The sequence below is a fragment of the Eleutherodactylus coqui genome, chromosome 10 (assembly GCF_035609145.1).
Source record: "Eleutherodactylus coqui strain aEleCoq1 chromosome 10, aEleCoq1.hap1, whole genome shotgun sequence".
In the NCBI taxonomy this organism is placed as follows: domain Eukaryota; kingdom Metazoa; phylum Chordata; class Amphibia; order Anura; family Eleutherodactylidae; genus Eleutherodactylus; species Eleutherodactylus coqui.
The window spans coordinates 42,586,171-42,604,345 of NC_089846.1; the positions used below are offsets into that span (position 1 = coordinate 42,586,171).

At 46.5% G+C, this 18,175-nt stretch overlaps 1 protein-coding gene across 1 annotated transcript in view; it reads left to right on the forward strand.

The window, feature by feature from the left end:
• Positions 1 to 15,864: 15,864 nt before the first annotated feature.
• Positions 15,865 to 18,175, forward strand: part of SLC7A3 (solute carrier family 7 member 3) — a 31,269-nt gene continuing 28,958 nt past the window's right edge. Inside the window, exon 1 of the mRNA XM_066580897.1 lies at positions 15,865 to 15,986. The gene's annotated coding sequence lies outside the window, so the exon portion shown is untranslated. The remainder of the gene's footprint in view (positions 15,987 to 18,175) is intronic.

Consider the following 18,175-nt stretch of genomic DNA (forward strand, 5'->3'; position numbering starts at 1 on the left):
ATTTCCAGATTCCTCCATCTCAGGCACCGGGCATTCATGTCTCCACTGCTTCCATCATAGCGACAAAGAAGCTCTCCGACTGGTACATCGCCAAGTGAGCTTCCCCTCGTGATGCTACTGCTCTGTGGTGTTGGCCAAGCACTAGAACCCAGCCCTTTTTACAGATCAAAGCCTAGCACTCAGTGCTTTGCCTCACAATTTTATGGGATTCCTCCAAGGTCGGTGTTGTAAGGGAGACTCTGCCTGGAGGGTCCTCAGAAGGGCTCCCCCGACGGCAGCAGACTCTAAGCAGCCCATGGGTCTCCTCAGCCTCCTCTTATCAGCTGTTCTCATCTCCTGCTTCACCCCTTCAGGAGTGTGGACAGCAGCAGCACAGAACGACATCCATGCTGGAAGTATAAATCTTTCTCTTCCTTGTTTTCCTGCTTGTCTCTCTTCTTCTCTGATGTCTGCAATGGTCTTTCCTGCACTTTTGTAACTCCTCCCATCCCCCTGCTACTCCCCTCTTTTGTTTACTGTTACCCTTTCCTTCCCACTCTGGATCCATCTAGACGAGACGAATGCCGGGCAAACGATGCCCGACACTCATCCCCGCACGTACTTGCTCCTGTGCTGCTGCACAACAGCAAGTATCGCTGGCTCACAGCAGGGCGGCTGGAGGAGATTTCAGTTCTCACCCCCCGTGTCTCCATTCAGTTAATATAGCGGCCGTTCAATACTGAATGGCTACTATTTACACTGGACTGTCATAGTTAAACTCCTCGTCCATCATTTATGCTGCATAAATGGGGCCCGTCTAAATGGGGCTTTTTCTGTTAACCCTGTCATGTGGGCCTCCACTTACAGCCCTGCAGGCCTCTGTTCCAGCCCTTCTAAATCCACACAGCAGTTTAGATTTTCATGGGAAATGTGCCCCAATTTGCAGTGTGTCCTGCTGGCTAATTCCACCCGTGGGAAAGCACCCTTAGTCAACCTTTTGTTTTTTACTCCAGTTTTCATCAAGCAGTTAAACAAGTGTATAAACTGTCGACTTATGGGCAGACCAATCAGTTTACCACGTACGAATGCGGTCAATGCTCAATATTCATAAAGTTGTAAAAATACACTATTCTTGATGCAATGTCTTTTATATAATAATCTAAACTCTGACATTAAAGTAGGAAAATGAAAGTTGCACACTGTTAGCCTTGCTACGATAAATGCCCATACCGCATGTAGTGAGATGGCTGCATATGTTCCCTGCCAATATATGTGCACATGGAGTGTGCATGGTGAGCTGCTGGAATTTAAGCTACTTCTCACTATGTGGAAGTCCGTTTCACAGTGATCAAGCAACATCAATAAAGCTCCGGATACCAGTCAATGACGTAATGTAGAGTGGACGCCAACAGTGTTTTAGTAAGCTTCATTCAAGTACATAGTGCAGAATTGCATATTATGTGGCATAAAAGGAGATACTGGCAGCTAATAATTAACACTTATGGAATGATATGAGAATAATGTACATTCATATCATAATCCTACAGTGAAAAAAAATTTTATGAAATAATAATCCTTATTTGTATAGCGCTAACTTATTCCGCAGCGCTAAATGTTCGTAAAGTGGGGAAAAAAGCACTTTTTTAATATACGTAAAAAAACCTGCATGTGTCATCCGAAAATTATCTAATTATATATCACATTCTTGTTTTAAACATATTTTTAAGATATCTTTTTTTGGTGATTTTTTTTTTTTTTTTTTTTTCCTTTAACTTTCGATCATAATTTTGTATTTACAAAAAAAAAATCCTGCATTTTTCACACTATCATTTATTGATCTGTAGAGAAGGTTTTGCAGCATTCAAACTTACATCACAGCAGGATTACACTGAAAGGTAATAGCTTATGTAGATAATACAGGATCCACCATTCACAATGGGTATAAGCTGTATCTACTCCCCCTCCCTGCACAATAACTCCTGCACAGGTCACAGAACTAAAACCATCTTCCATAGAAGTCAATAGGTCCCCCTGTACATTGTGTGAATGAGCTATGAGGCTGCCGTAATATTTCTAAATGCTGATAAACATAGCTTAGGAAAGATGGCCGCCCCCATAGTAATGTCTAAAAAACAGAATAAAAAATTCTACAATCGGAGAATAAAAACAGATTAAAAAATTAAAACCAGGTGGAGAAACTTTTTCCATTTGATACTAAAAGATTTTGGTGATATGGTCCCTTTAAATCACAGGCTTTCTTGGTGAGTTCTGGCAGCATTCAAACAGCTTTTTACATGAAAGTTCTAAACTCGGAGGAAAAAATATATCCTCAAACTCCGCCGCCCTGAGATAGGGTTACACAGGAGACCTGACGAAGCTGCTTGTACCTGGCTCAACATACTTAATTAGATTTACCATGGAAATGGGCCCCTGTAGTATATACTGTAAAACTCCATTAAACTGCCACTCAATATGGGTCTATCCCAGTGATTAAAAATGGTGATAACTATTTTTAACAATTAATTATAACAGGCTCCTCTTCCTCCCTGATGATTCTCAACCCGTAAAGTAATTTTAAAGGGTTATTGCAGTAAGATAAATAGGGGACAACCAGCTGATTGGTTGAGGTGCGATCGCTAGTACCCTCCAATGATTGCCAGAACTGGCGCCCCGTTTCTCCCCTTAGAGACTGGAAAATGAATGGAGCAGCAGTGTGTATGCACAGCCACCGTTGCATTCATTTCAATAACCATGCCAAAAATAGAATTGTAGAATGGTAGAGTTGGAAGGGACCCCCAGGGTCATCGGGTCCAACCCCCTGCTCGATGCAGGATCACTAAATCATCCCAGACAGGTTCTGTCCAGCCTCTGTTTGAAGACTTCCATTGAAGAACTCACCACCTCCTGTGGCAATCTGTTCCACTCATTGATCACCCTCCCTGTCAGACTGGTTTCACATGGCTGAGAAACTCGTGTGACATTTGTGCGTTGTGAGACGCACAAATATTACCCCCATTATTTTGAATGGGGTCATACACGTAAGCAACGTTTTCAATGGGTCCGGTGAAAGCATCGCACCACATGCTTGGAGCACGCAAGTGCGATGTAATGCAAAGTTTTCCATTTAAAACAATGGGAAACACTCCGCAATCCTGATACAAGAACGCCTCACATCTGCGGCAAAATCACATGTTGGCGAGCGCGGTATTGGGTTGAGTTTTGCGGCCCGATATTGCACTCACCCGTGTGAAATTAGCAAAAGTTTTTTCTAATATCTAATCTGTGTCTCCTCTCTTTCAGTTTTATCTCATTGCTTCTAGTTTTTCCTTGTGCAAATGAGAATAGGGCTGATCCCTCTGCAGTGTGACGGCCATTCAGATATTTTGTAAACGGCTATTACGTCTCCTCTCAGCCTTTTTTTCCCAGATCCTTTAAAGGAGATGTCTCGAGGAAGCAGTTAATTTTTTTTTTTGCCCAGTCCCCCCCATTAAACACACATTACTAAGCCCCCCTGTAAATGACATTTCTAGCTGGTTCGTACTTACCGTTCCAGCGTTTCAGCAAGTTATAAAAGTTTCCTCAAGATGGCCGCCGGCTCTTTCCCCGTCGCTCGCTGCAGCCCGACGTGCGCGCTCCCGAGACGCTACCAGCTGTGTCTCCATGGCAACCGGACGCATCGCAGCCGCCGACCAGACGCCCCGCAGCCGCCGACCAGACAGCAGGTAACCGGCGCTAGCCCCCGGCTCCCCAGCGCTAGCCCCCCCATCGCAGCGACAGCCCCCCCATCGCAGCGACAGCCCCCCCATCGCAGCGACAGCCCCCCCGGCCTAGCGACAGCCCCCCCGGCCTAGCGACAGCCCCCCCGGCCTAGCGACAGCCCCCCCGGCCTAGCGACAGCCCCCCCGGCCTAGCGACAGTCCCCCCGGCCTAGCGACAGCTCCCCCGGCGCAGCGACAGCCCCCCCCATCGCAGCGACAGCTCCCCCGGCCTAGCGCTAGCTCCCCCGGCGCAGCGGCAGCCCCCCCCCGACCCATCACTTACCTGGGAGGCTTCTCGGGGCTGCTGGGCTGGGCTGGTCTTCTCCGCTGGGCAGCTCCAGTTTCTGCACCTTCCTCTAACAGAGGATGGTGCAGAATGGCCGCTTCAGCGCGCTCCCGAGCAGTGACAGCTCGTCTGCGCATGCGCAGAAGAGCTGTAGCGGGGAGCACACTGAAGCGGCTCGTGCTGAATGGAGAAGACCGGACTGCGCAAGCGCGTCTAAAAAAGCAAGCTGCCAGCGAATTTAGACGGAACCATGGAGACGAGGACGCTAGCAACGGAGCAGGTAAGTGGAATAACTTCTGTATGGCTCATATTTAATGCACAATGTACATTACAAAGTGCATTAATATGGCCATACGGAAGTGTATAACCCCACTTGGTTTCGCGAGACCACCCCTTTAACCGTTCCTCATAGGACATGATTTGCAGACCGCTCACCAACCATCTTGGTAACTCTTCTCTGAACTAGCTCCAGTTTGTCTATGGCTTTTTTAAATTGGATTGCCCAGAACTGGACACAGTATTCCAAATGAGGTGTGACTAAAACTTGGCTCACAGGAATGGGTCGAATTCCGCATGTGGATATCCACAGCGGAAGACCTGCGATCTATTGTGGAAAGTCTCCCTCTCTCGTCTTTTGTGACTGTTCAATTCTGCTTATCTGGCATCAATGGCATCAATTGCCAGGTGCTGCATATACATCAGAAACTGATGTCAACTGTTTTCTTAGTATATTCAAACACTGATAAAGTGAGAGTTCTGTCATTTGGTTTCTAAAAAGTTAAAGTTGACCATACTGGTTCATATGCCTTATTAGGGCTTATGAATGACAGGATGAGTATACTGCTGTTGACCTCCCTCTATGGGCAAGAACAAAGAGCTGCATTTACACACGATTATCGCTGAAAAGCCATCGTTTGAATGAATTTTGAGTGATAATCATCGCGTGTAAATGGGGCCTTAGACTTGAGGCCCATTTACACGCAAAGATGGTCTTTCAAACAACTGAAAGATTTTGCGATCTATTTACATGAAGTGTTAATGGTTGTAAACACGTTATCTTCATTTGCATGTAAAAAGGCCTCCAGGAGCTGTTTGCAGAGAACAACATATGATTAATCACACGCCCAGCTGTGCAAGCAGCCGCATTGTTCTCCTCCTAGTAGTCGACAGATTACAATATTATATGCTGACTCTCATGTAGAACACTGTGCGGTCTATTGAGAGACACTTTATCTGTCAGTGTCTGAACCATGGATTTTAAGTTCACCTTAAAATCATTGTTCAGATGAAAATTGCACGATGCCAGCGTTTACACGTATCGATTATTGCTTATTTTCGGTCGTTTGAACGAATTTTGAGCGACAATCGTTACATGTAAATGGGCCTTTGGATGAATGACCTGGGCTTATGGGTAAGTATATAACTAACAATCACCCTTTGCTACAGACATCTAGTGAACTAATGTACATGGTTCATAGAGGCTTTTACCCTTGTGGTAATTTGCTCTTTTTGTCCCCTCCATATGTGATGAAATCCCAGGTTTTTAGTAACTCTTCTATTGGTAAAAACTTTGATATAAGACACTTGATCAACTGTTAAAGCATGGGGTTTATTTACCTACCTTAGTGCCCATGCAGTAAAATATACAGTATGTAGGTAAGGCTCGAAGACCTATATCAAAGCATTTGAGTTATGTCAGAACTGGCACGAACACTCCCATCCTGCGTCCTATGCATTCCACCCACGGGGGCGGTACTAATCTTTTTGAAGTTCTAGAAATAAGTCTAGTCAAGCTGGGCCCTCATAAAAGCAACTTTAACCCCTTAATGACGCGGCCATTTTTCGTTTTCCATTTTCGTTTTTTCCTCCCCCCTTTAAAAAAATCATAACTCCTTTATTTATCCATCCACGTCACTGTATGAGGGCTTGTTTTTTGCGGGATGAGTTGTATTTTTCAATGGTGCTATTTAAAGTACCATATAATGTACTGAAAAACTTTTAAAAAATTCTAAGTGGAGTAAAATGGAAAAAAAACGACATTTTGCCATCTTTTAGTATGTCTTGCTTCTACGGCGCACAAATGGCAACAAAAACGACATGATAACTTTATTCTATGGGTCGGTACGATTACTACGATGCCAAACTTGTTTAGGTTTTTTTTTACTATACTCCTCCTTTTTTTTTTTAAAGACATAAAATTTTTTTCAATTATTTTCTGTCGTCATTTTGTGCGCGCGATAACTTTTTTATTTTTCCGTTGACGTAGTTGAGCAAGGTCTCATTTTTTGCGGGATGTCCTGTAGTTTCTGATAGTACCATTTTGGAATACATATGACTTTTTGATCGCTTTTTATTGCGTTTTTTATTGGAGACAGGGTAACTAAAAAAGTGCATTTCTGGCGTTCTTCATTTTTTGTTTCGGACGACGTTCACCGTGCGGGAAAAATTATGTGCTACTTTGATAGATCGGACTTTTACGGACGCGGCGATATCAAATACATATTTTTAATTTATTATTTAGATTTTTTAATAATAGATATGGCAAAAGGGGGGTGATTTAAACTTTTACAACTTTTTTTTTTTTCAATTAAAAAAAAACTTTATTGATTCTTTTTTTTACTTTACTTTGAAGTCCCCCTGGGGGACTTTAAGATGCGATGCTTTGATCGCTCCTGCAGTATGACGTAATGCTATAGCATTACGTCATACTGCTTTTTGACAGGCAGCCTATGAAGCCACCCCACGGGGACGGCTTGATAGGCAGTCTGCTAAGGCAGCCCTGGGGCCTTTCATTAGGCCCCCGGCTGCCATGATACGTGCACGGCTCTCTCGATCTCACCGCGGGGCGGCCGCGCGGGACCCCCGAACATCGTTCGGGGGATTTAAATGCCGCTGTCAGAATTGACAGCGGCGTTTAAATGGTTAATAGCCGCGATCGGCCGCGCGGCCGCTCGCGGCTATTGCCCGCGGGTGTCAGCTGTTATAAACAGCTGATGCCCGCACTGTATGAAGAGAGGTTGCCACGCAACCTCTCTTCATACATACCCCGACGCTCCATGACGTACCAGGTACGTCATTGGTCGTTAAGGGGTTAAATGAAAATCTGCTACAAGAGGAGGCAAGTTGGATTTCCATATAAATAGCTTAAATGCCACAGTTCAATGGAATGAATTCTTACTGTTTCCATATAGTGCCCTACTTGCCTTCGGCCCTTTTTTATTATTTTAACATTTTTGTATTTAACCCTTTCCAATCCACTGTCTGACGTCTACAGACATTATGATTTAAGGCTGTACAGCTCCGATGTTGGAAGACGTCCGTCGGGGTTCTCTTACTGTACATTGCCAGCCTCTCTGCTGTCGGAGAATGTCCAACGTGTCACCTCATGCAGTACTGGCTTTAGCCAGCAGATAGCGCCATTGTATAATGGCAGAAAAAGAGTAAGCCCCCTAGGAAAATCAGGATACAAATTGGATTGGAAAGGGTTAATAATATCATCTTAATGATTTCTGAGAAATTATAATGCGTGACATAGATTTATAAATGTACATCGAAAACATTTTAGGGACTTTTCTAGACACAGATTCCACTTCTCTCTAGGAAGCACTTCTGCAGAGTTGCTAATATTTTGTATTTCCACCGTCATTTGCACCGTATCAGAATTTCCCTTTTGGTGATGGCGGCTGGTGCGCATGTCTGCAGACTATATACTCATGGATGTGTCCCTTTTGTGCATCATCCCCAGCACAGACGGTTATAGTTTTTGATTGGTGCTTCTGAAAGCTCAACCTTTTATAAGAGATTTGTGAAGCTTGATTCATTTCCATTTAGTATTATCAGCAGCACACTCCTTTAAACCAAGCAGAATTCCTTTGCTGAGGCTCTTATGTTCTCCTGCAATGCCACTAGGAATTCCGGGCCAGTACTTCCATATACACAGTCCAATATATCAAGAAAGAGAAGTGGCAGCAAGTATGGTGCAAAATATAAAAGGTCCACTTTATTCCTCCATATTTAAAATCGGCTAGTCTTTGTCAAGCTCAAGGTATACTCAGTGTATTCACATCTATACAAATGCTCACTGAAACATATCCAATGACCATCTTTAAAACACAGATGTATAATATCGGTTGTTAATTACTAGGAGACACTCTTCCCTCCGAACGTCTTCAGTCTGTTATCTGATAGACTGTCCATGGGGTATGCACTCCCAAATCATTAGCAACATTCACTCAAGTTTCTCATTCTGTTCTCAGGCTTAAGTTGCTTCCTTTCTCTTTCCGTGCCAGGAGAACTGTTACTCCATTAGATCAGGCACGTCCACCTCCTCCGACTACATTTTCTCAACTCACTGCTCTAAACTCCGCCACTCAACTACCCAAGTCTCTCAACCACATCACTCATGCAGTTAAAGGGATAGACACACAAGACTCACTCATAGCCATCATCCACATACATACACTACAGCTTTCGGCCATTACACGTACATAACGCTACTCCTTTCTGCCCCAAGCAAGGGAACTGGTTTCAGTTGGACGCACTCACATGGTCCTGCCACTACAACAGCAAGCAGTTAGAGAGCAGAGCAACTGACTTATCACCCCCCCCCCCCCCCCTCCCTCCCCACCTTCCAGGAGCAAGAGAATAGAAGAAGCCAGTGCTGGGACCAGAAGGAAAGGGCATAGGATAAGGAGGAAAGTGTTGAGGTGGAAGCGAGTGGAGCAGTGGAGTATAATGGAGAGGGCAGGGTGAGTTGAGTAGGAGAGAAGACAAGGGAGGAAAGGGAAACTTGGTGAGGCAGAGGAGGAAGTGTGAAGTGGGGCTGCAATTGGCATATTTGACATAAGATGTATTATAGACCCTACTAAAATGGCTGTCAATTTTTAAAGGGAAGCTGTCATCACCTACGAGCGCCATAAACTAAGTTATGGTGCTTGTAGGATAGGTCCCAAAGAGTCCGAGGATGGGCTTTGCATACTTATCCGGCTACCTGTTCCGGTGCTGTGGCGCCATCACTTGTAGAAGTCAGCGGGTGGACAGTACAGTGAATTCATCTCTGCCGTCTAGGCCAGCCCTTATCACAGTTCTAAGCTGGACTAGGCCATGTTTGGGAGATCTGTTCTCTTGTACATTTTTCTTCCATTTCCTTAGTGTTTCTTCTACCAACATCTGATTCTCATTTGGATAGGAAACAATGACAACATGCTCTACAAAGAGTTTTCATCAGATTATCTGGATTATTGGATTAAAGATTGTCTATCTGGTTCACTGCTTGATAAAAGCTCCAGTGATTACTGAAGCATTGCATTGGCTGAAACTCATTGTATTTAAAGGGGTTTTGCTGGTTATTTTATATAGTCTTGTGCCCCCCACAGCGCCGGACCGCCATGGCATCTGACAGATGTCACTTGGCCAGGAGGCCTAGTGATGTCCTGTAAATTTGTCATGTGGGCTGTTAACCCCTTCAGTTGCAGGTTTATTATTACCATATTATGGCAGGAAAATCTCCGGGGGTTGCTGCGCTGAGTATGCAGTAAAAACCCTGGAAGATTTCAGATGACCGCTCAGTGCTGTGCACATTTCAGCACTAGAGCTGTCCACGGAAATCATCTGGGGATTAACTGCATGGTCATTGCAGCAAGCCCTGGAGATTTTTCAGGCGTGCCACTAAAGGGTTTAATGTAGAAGCTCCTAGCAGGTTTACAGGACGTCATCGGGGATGTCCTCATTAAGCCTTCTACTGGCTGCAGCAGACACGTCGCTAAACAACGCATAAGATCGCTGCAGCGCTTGTCAACAGAAGACCGGAGGACTGGGACACCGTGGCAGGGGAGCATCAGGTAGTGGCACGTGAGTACATAATGATAACCAAAGTCTAAGGGCCAGTTCACCTTTGCGTCTTAGGGCTTTCCATCTCACTGTTTCATTTTTGGAGCAGAAAAATGGAATTAAAACAGAGAAATGTTTTTTTATGATTTTTCTCCATTGATTTAATTTGGTTTAAAAGGGAAAAAAACTGCATGCTTTCAATTTACTTCTGTTTCTGGAATTTGTGCCCGAAAAAAAAAAAATAGCGCAGTCTATTTTTTTTCAGCTGTTGTGTGATGTTTTCTTCTTGTCACACATTTCAGAATTGCTGATCGTACAGAGCTACTTCTAGACTTATAATGCAACAAGTTAGTTTGTCCCCCAGCCTAAGCGGGCTTTTTATTGACGTTACTGCAGTCGTCTAATCGTTGTGCTAATGGCTTACAGTTTACGCTATTTGTAGATAATCTGACTCAGAGCTATAAAAATAGTTTAAATAGTTCTCAGCCGAAATGATTCCTCAAGATGTGATGCAACAAGCTGTGGAGGAAATAAAGCCGAGCATGATGCAACCTTCACACTGGTGTCATCAGGTCATCATTCATACACTGCATGGAGTACAGGGTGGATGGCTGGCTATCTGTGCACTGTACATGCTGCAGTGTTAGGTCGCCTGCACATGGCAGAGCCAGATACTGCATGCTGCAGCCTGCAGCAGAATCCGACCCTGACAGCAGCCAATGGACGTGCTTCCTGTCTCTTTTCCTCTTCATCTGTACTGTGGATGGTCGCAGTGAGCTGCCGTCAGACATGCACAGGACAGATTTTTTTTTAACATTTTTTTTTCCCCCACGCCGTCTCTGCGCAATCAGTGACTTGCGCGCAATGTTAATTGTGGGCAGCTTCCATTTGACTTCAGTGGAAGCCATCTGTTTAGAAGCCGCATAAAAATAGTGTGCAGGAATATCGATTTTCCATGGCATGCTATGGACGGTATTTGCTGCAGATCCACGGTGCCGATGCCCGCCTGCGTATTCCGCAGCAAAAATCTGTTCGTGTACAGGCGGCCATAATCATTCACTGCTGCATGACTGCATTTGTACTCACATTTCCACAATACTTATGGCAACACATGGAAAATGCATTGTTTTGTGCAGATTTTGTTGCGGAATTGAAAATGGCTTGGCTCTGGTACCAATACCAACAAACCTGCAGGTTATGAAGTGGAATTCCGCAGCGGCAGATTAAGCTGTGCATATTGGGAAAATATTCCACTCATGAGACAGCGCCCTTAGCAGTCAGTGTGCGGACGGTACGGCAGGTTCATTACTGCAGGCTTTGTGCACACAATCCCATAGAGAACAATGTATGTGTACTTAGAGATGAGTCCGCTGTACTGTCCACATCCTGAATTCCACAGGTGAGCTGGATAAGTTATGAGCACCAAAACTTTGTTTATGGACGGGTACCCTTTAACCCTGTTACTGTCTATGACCTAAATATATACAGCACGAGCAGGAGTTCCTTCCGCTGTGGTATTTGACAGGTGACGTCACCGGCTAGGAGGCCTGCTAACATCCCTTTAACCTGTCACGTGGGCTCCTAATGTAGAAGCCTCAGGCAGGTTTACGGGACGTCATCAGTGATGTCCCCGTCAGGCTTTCTACTAGCTGCAGGGGTCACCTCTGTAAACAACGCACATGATTGCTGCAGCGCAGTGGGGGAGCATCAGCAATGGCAGGTGAGTACTGAATATTTTTTATTTTTATGTACTCTGCGACCCCCACTGCCACCAGTATACTCAGAAAATCCCTTTAATTTCACATATTTATATTTGATTATATATTGATTGGATCACAACCCTGTCGGACCCATAAACAGCCGTCTGTGACAATTGGTCGTAGCGGCACTGTGTGTTCGCATGACAAACTGGACGTAACATAGAATATATGAAAATTACTATATTAAAAGGCAATTTCAAATCTCAACGTCATCCGTCAGTTGCGGCTCTCCCGTGCGGGTGCCGCAAATCAAATCCGACTGTGGACATTGCGCCTCAGTCTTATTTCCCAGCTGTTTTTTTTCCTTCTATAGTGTGAAATTTTCTTTGCTTTGTAACACAACCTTTCAGAAGTGATGGAAAGTCATACAAAGCGACTTCTACCCTGTTTCCCTGAAAATAAGACATAGCATGATTTTCCAGAATTTTTGAGGATGCAAAATGATTTTTCAGGCTTTTTGAGGATGCTTGAAATATAAGCCCTACTCCAAAATTAAGCCCTACTAACAGTTAATAAAAAAAAAGTCAATTTAAATAGTGTCCAGGCAGCTATACATGTAAAAAAGTTAAACCTTTTTGAACAAAAATTAATGTGACACTGTCTTATTTTCAGGGAAACACGGTATACTTGTAATGCAAAAAGTTACTTTGTCTCCAGTCTAACTTTTTCTTGTAGTTACTGCAGTAGTTTGATGTGGTAATATCTTACAGTTTAAGTTGCATGTAGAAATCTGTCTCAGAGCTGTAAAAATAGTTTGCATAGTTCTCAGACGAAATGATTCCTTGAGATCTGATGCAACGAGCTGTGGAGGAAATGGAGCCGAGCATGATGCAACCTTCACACTGGTGTCATCAGGTCATCATTCATACACTGCGTGGAGTACAGTGTGGATGTCTGGCAAACTGTGCACTGAGCATGCTGTAGTCTTAATCATTTACTTGCTCATATTCACTAGATGTACCGCAAGACATGGAAAATTCTACACCAAAAATCACATTCCTTCATAGTAACATGGTACAAGTGACTGATAGTGCCGTTCATCTGGTTGTTTTTTTGCTGATTACTCTGTTGCCACTTTGTTCTAGGCGATGAGGAGCCGTGTGGATCTGTTTTATCAGACTGGTTCGTACAACTTGCTGCGGTGTGGGTTGGTATTGCAGGCACTGTTCCCATTGAACTCAGTGGCATGGCGAACAACTGATCAGCAGGTGATCAACTATTGATGGCCGTATTCTGAGGCTGTGCAGTTCTGTGCTTACCTGCATAACCTGACTTTGGTTGCTTGCGACTGCTGCTCTGCCTATATTCTAATAGGAAGAAAGCTGTCAAGTGTTGGGCAAGCATCTTATAAACAGGGACTGACAGGTTCCCTAAGGTTATGGCAATGGATGCTAATGAGCTTCATCCAGTTATCTGCAGTGATGAACACGGTGCAGTAGGGGAAATTTGTAAAAACTAGTGCAAATAAACCAGAATGCAGCATCAATTTTTCAGACAGGCATGTCCAATTTGGGGGTGTTTAAAAATGGTCTGATTTTAATGTGTATAGGTTTGTGTGATATCCATATGCATTGTATGTTTTTTTTGTTTCTTTTTCAAATGCGCCCGAGGAAAAAAAGCTGAAGGGGGACTAATTGTTTTTCTAGAATTGCTTAGCAATGATCACCGAAAAAAAGAGCCACAGGGGCATCCTCTGTGCCTTAGTATTAAATATGGACAGGGGATCCTTGTCCGTGAAAGCAAACCAGAATAGGTCAAGGTGTGAATTGTTTCACAAATGAAGGACTGCTTGTTTGTATTCTGCAAAAAGTTTTTCTAGTTGCTTTGTTTCAGTAAGCTGAAATAAAGTGACAAGTGAGTGCTTTCTCACCCCGTACTGCCGGGTCTGCGTATCTGCGAGTGTGAAGGAAAAATCGAAAGTGCGTTTTTAATGCCTGTGTTTTACTGCAGATTGTCTATGCGGTGACCAAAACAGGCCATGCTGCGATTTGTTTATTTTTTCTTCTTCGTTTTACATGGGTGAAAACCGCAGGTCTGAATTAAAGGTAACCAGATTTCCCTGGGGTCAGAGCAGGACACAGGGGTGTGGTCAGGGGCGGGGCTTATCACAACGTATGATTTTACCTCTGTTGTTATAAAATGTATAGGCCCATTTCAAAAAAGACAGAACAAATTCCACAGCACTCGTGCATCCAAAAAAGTCAAAATCTGTACCATTGGTGCGCATTTTGACTGAAAATCAGCTGCGCAGCTGACTTCATACTGTGCTTTTTTTTTTTTTTTTGATGGACATTTCTGCTATGGACATTACACAGCATTTCCACCATTTGTAAACAATTCCCTAAGTCAGCTTGATGTATACTGCCCTAAATCGGCTCCAGTAGTAATAGTGTCCCACACAGTGGCCCCAGTAGTAATAATGTCTCCTATATTGACCTCAGTAGTAAGTGTCCCCCCACAGCGGCCCCGGTAGTAGTGGTGTCCCCCCCCACAGCGGCCCCGGTAGTAGTGGTGTCCCCCCCCCCACAGCGGCCCCGGTAGTAGTGGTGTCCCCCCCACAGCGGCCCCGGTAGTAGTGGTGTGTCCCCCCCACAGCGGCCCCGGTAGTAGTGGTGTCCCCCCCCCCCCACAGCGGCCCCGGTAGTAGTGGTGTCCCCCCCCCACAGCGGCCCCGGTAGTAGTGGTGTGTCCCCCCCACAGCGGCCCCGGTAGTAGTGGTGTGTCCCCCACAGCGGCCCCGGTAGTAGTGGTGTCCCCCCCCACAGCGGCCCCGGTAGTAGTGGTGTCCCCCCCCACAGCGGCCCCGGTAGTAGTGGTGTCCCCCCCCACAGCGGCCCCGGTAGTAGTGGTGTCCCCCCCACAGCGGCCCCGGTAGTAGTGGTGTCCCCCCCACAGCGGCCCCGGTAGTAGTGGTGTCCCCCCCCCACAGCGGCCCCGGTAGTAGCAGTGGTGTCCCCCCCCCCACAGCGGCCCCGGTAGTAGCAGTGGTGTCCCCCCCCCCCACAGCGGCCCCGGTAGTAGCAGTGGTGTCCCCCCCCCCCCCACAGCGGCCCCGGTAGTAGTGGTGTCCCCCCCCCACAGCGGCCCCGGTAGTAGCAGTGGTGTCCCCCCCCCCCCACAGCGGCCCCGGTAGTAGCAGTGGTGTCCCCCCCCCCACAGCGGCCCCGGTAGTAGCAGTGGTGTCCCCCCCCCCCCACAGCGGCCCCGGTAGTAGCAGTGGTGTCCCCCCCCCCCCACAGCGGCCCCGGTAGTAGCAGTGGTGTCCCCCCCCCCCCCCACAGCGGCCCCGGTAGTAGCAGTGGTGTCCCCCCCCCCCCCCCACAGCGGCCCCGGTAGTAGCAGTGGTGTCCCCCCCCCCCCACAGCGGCCCCGGTAGTAGCAGTGGCGCGCGTCCCCCCCCCCCAGCGGCCTCGGCGGTGGCGTCCCCCCCCACAGTGGCCTCAGCGGTGCTATCGGCGTGTGCATCTGGCCACAGCCCTGTAAAGTGATTACCAGCTGGGGAGCTGTAGTACCCTGGCTGGTAATTACTGTATTGGTTACCAGATGTCCCAAAAGCGGGACAAATGGCTGTCCCGCTTGGGTCCTGGCGGAAAGCGGGACACGGGACCAAAGTGGGACTGTCCAGCCTAAATTTGGATGTCTGGTCACCTTATCTGAATGGCCCAATGTAAATCAATAGGGTTTTAGCATAGCATATTAGGCCCCCTGGATCCGACCCTGTGCCCGGCCGGTGACCCTGCCACCTGTCCGGATTCTTCATAATCTGTACTACAGAAGCGCCGGCCGTCACACTTGCGCAGTACAGATTATGCTGCGCCGTCGCTGGTCGATGACGCAGATCCCGCTGTCTTTCTGCAATTATGATTGCAGAAGGGCAGCGGGGCGGACGGCTCTCATTGACTTCAATGGAAGCTGTCCTGGCATAAACCGCACAGAAATGGAGCATGCTGCGATTTTTTTTCTCTACTGCGAGCGGTAATCGCAGTTGATTTCCGCTTGTGTGCATGAAGCAGCAGTTCTCCATGAGAGGCTATGGGTAGTATTTGCTGCGGATTCCGGGGTGCAGGAGCCCTGCGCAGTGCAAACACCTATTATTCGGCTCTGCTACATGTGTACGGGCATCTCACTGTTTAGGAAAAAAAGGGAAAGCGAAAAAAACTACTCATTGAGAAAAGCGTGTTCAAAGAAAAAAAATCAAAACCGCGCAGACAGCTGCAGCCCGCGGGAAGCCGTCGGCCATCCTCCAGAGCGGAACTCCTCCCGGCTCGCACGTCACGGAGAGTCTTCTCACAGACGGCTGGCGGGCGGCTGCTGTCAGAGCTGAGCGCGAAACCCGCGGCGAGAGGACGGAGCTGCCGGTGCGGGAGCATACAGGTGAGTGGCGGCTGCTCGCAGGGTCCCCCGTGTACAGGAGACAGTACCCGGGTCCGGCTCGTCCGCTTCCTCGGCGCACTTCAGAAACTTCTGAGAAGGAAGTGCCTCCTCGCCTCGTGGCGGCGTCCCCGTAATTGTAGGGCGCACCCATCACTGGGGGACGTGATGGCGCTGGACTGAGTCCCACTATTGCTGCAGTCCTTCTAGATTGCTGTTTCTTGCACTATTTCTTAAGACGGTTTTCCCATAAAGTCTTCCCCATAGATGGTAAATGACATTATATATTCACCTGCAGGTCATAATCTGATGTGTAAAGGACTGTTACATGGCCATTCTCTTACAGTAGATCGACAGGATCGCGTCTTTTCCGAGCGGCGGCGTATTTTGTGTCTACGCTCGGGTCTTCCATCTTGGTCGCGAAACGCTTTATATTATGTATGTTAAAGGGGTGGTCAGAGTTAAGGAAAACCCCCGTCTCTGGGTCCCCTTTAACCCCTTAATAGCCGGTCCTCTTTTTTTTACCCCATTTTTGTTCCCCCCCACCCCCCCACCCCCCCACCCCGAAGCGGGGGGGGGGGGGGAAATCGTAACTCCTTTATTTATCAACGTCACTGTTTAAGGGCTTGTTTTATTTTTTTGCAGTAGTACTATTTAGGCCGCCTGCAGACTGCCGGGTCGGATCCCGCTGCAAGAATTCTCGCAGTGGGATGTGTGCTGTGCCCCTGCAGTGACCACTGCGTGTCCCCGCTCTGCTATGTGCCAGCTGCCGCCCAGCGGCCTCTGCGAGACTCACACAGAAATAGGGCATGCCGCGATTTGTTTACCGCGGTCAAATCGCGGCTGTCTGCATAGGATTGCATGATCTAATGCAATCGTATGGCAACGGACACAGGCGGAAATTCTGCCGGAAATCCCGCCGTGGAATTTCCGCTTGTGTGCATTTGGCCTTAATGTACCCTATAATGTACTGAAAAACTTGTAAAAAATTCTAAGTAGAGAAAAATGGGGGGAAAAAATTAAATTTCAACATCTTTTGTTGCGTCTTGTTTCCACCGCGCACAAAGGGCTACAAAATAACATAACTTTATTCTCTGGGTCTGTACGATTACTACGACACCAAACTTACATAGTTTTCTTTTCTTTTCTGTACTACTTTTAGCTTTTTTCTAAGGCATTTAATTATTTTAAATCTCTGCCGCCATTTTCTGCGCGCAATAACTTTTTTTATTTATCTGTTGACATAGTTGTCCGATGGCTCGTTTTTGCAGGATGTCCAGTAATTTGCGTTGGTACCATTTTGAAATACATACAACTTTTTGATCGCTTTCTGTTGCATTTTTTACTTGGTGACGGTGACCAAAAAAGCACATTTCTGGTGTTTGTCTATTTTTTCCGGGCAATGTTTATCATTCGGGGTAAATAATGCTTTACTTTGATAGATCAGACTTTTACGGACGCAGCGATACCAAATATGTATTTTTGTTTTATGATTTAGAATCTTTTATTGTAAATCTGGTGAAGGAGGGTTGAACGCTAATTACTTTTTTTTTTAATTAGTAAAACTTTATTGATCTTATTCTTATTTTTTTAAATTATTTTTAGTCCCCATAGGCGACAACAACCTGTGATGCCTTTGCATTACGTCATATGGCTATCAGGCAGGCAGTCTATAAAGCCACCCCATGGGCATGGCTTGATAGGCATTCTACCATGACAGCCCTGGGACCTGGCTGGCTGCCTTGTCGCCTGCACGGCTTCCGGCTTGCCCATGAGAAACCGGACTTACTCGCCTCTCCCTTCTCGTCCGACTCTGGACTCCCTCTGATGTCACTTTACATTCAAACAAGCTGCAGCAGGTTTATAGGATGTCCACAGCAGCCTGTATAAAGAGATAGCAGAGACCGGAGCCGGCGGTGCGGAAAGAGGTGAGTAACCACTGGTTTGTTTTAATAAATGGGGGACCCAGTGACAGGGGGTTTCCTTAACTTGGACAGTCCCTTTGTCATGCACACTAATGGTCCACGAGAGAAAACTCATCGGATGTCCTATTCTTATCCATATCACGGACAAGAATTGGGACATGCAAATGCATGACAACTGCGGGCCGTCCGTATATCAGGTGTCCGATGCAAGTTGCACCCATGCGTTTTGGTCGCAGTTCATAAAATGCTGCAAGTGTGTTGGAGGCT